Below are 1,162 nucleotides of genomic sequence, written 5' to 3' on the forward strand. Positions count from 1 at the left end.
TCACCGAGGCTGTGAATTTTGCCAACCCAGGATGGTTCCCAATCGGCCGACAAGCGTCCCTTTGTGCTCGCCAAGGGGCCTACACTTTGATTGTACCATACGAATACCTCCTGTCTCATGAGGCCAAGTCGCTACGAGATGCGCACCTAACTACTACGAACATAGAGAGAATATCGCCAAGCGCAAGGACTGGTGCTCGCATCCTTGCCGGCGAGCTTGGCGCAGTGTTGGAAGAGGTGGAAAGAAGGCTGCGGGAATACGCGCAGTCGAGCAACTGTCGGATCGCCATGTTGAATGACGTGGATAGGCTTGTTAAGAACAATCATCTGGGACCCGAGTTTTGACCTGGTGCTGGGATAGTGTGTTGCATATGTAAGCACGCTTGTCAATTTTACGCTGAGATCTGCGAAAGTTGCCCCGACAACCGTGAGGCACGATGTGTATCTCATTTTGGCCGCAAGTTTAGTTCTCGCTGCCGACGAGCAGGACACAGGCCTGTGCTGGTCAGGACGCATGATTCTGTGCTTCTTGGGGATCATTCCTCTCGCCTGGAAGATGTGGCTGGCGTACAGTCAAGCACCGAAACTTTTTGCACAGACGCAGAGGTTTTCTTCGGATTTGGGAAACGCCGCTTCGGAGCTCTGGGCTTCGGTTGAAATTCCAACCAAGCCCGACCCCCTCCGCCACGTCTTCCCCGTCTCCTATCTTTCATCCCCTCATCTTCATCCCCGGTTTCCAAGGCACCTTCCTCTGCCACCGCTCGCGTCCTCTCTTCCTCGCCCCCGTTACACCTTCTACCTACACTCAGCTGTATCCTACGCATTATCCTCTTTCCCTCCCCTCTCTCTGTAGAATATCCGTCCTCCACAAGCGCTCCTTCCCCACATTCGCATGTCGGCCACTGCCAACCGCTCCCTACGCGCGGCCCGGTGCATGCACTTTTCACGTATCTACGAGCGAACGGTATGGCTTATGTCAGTGCAGTTGGCTATAACTGGCGCCACGACACATCCATTCCGTCCGAGAAGCCCTCTGGCGAAGGAGTTCTTCCGAGGAGATAATGACAAGTGCGTTACAGAGGGGTTTAGTTTTGGCGCAGGTGGGTTGCCATCATTGAGGTTGGAGGAATTTTGCTTACATCACATTGGGCGTTTTCTCGTTT

The sequence above is a fragment of the Chondrus crispus genome, genomic scaffold (genome assembly GCF_000350225.1).
Source record: "Chondrus crispus Stackhouse genomic scaffold, scaffold_303, whole genome shotgun sequence".
Lineage (NCBI taxonomy): Eukaryota > Rhodophyta > Florideophyceae > Gigartinales > Gigartinaceae > Chondrus > Chondrus crispus.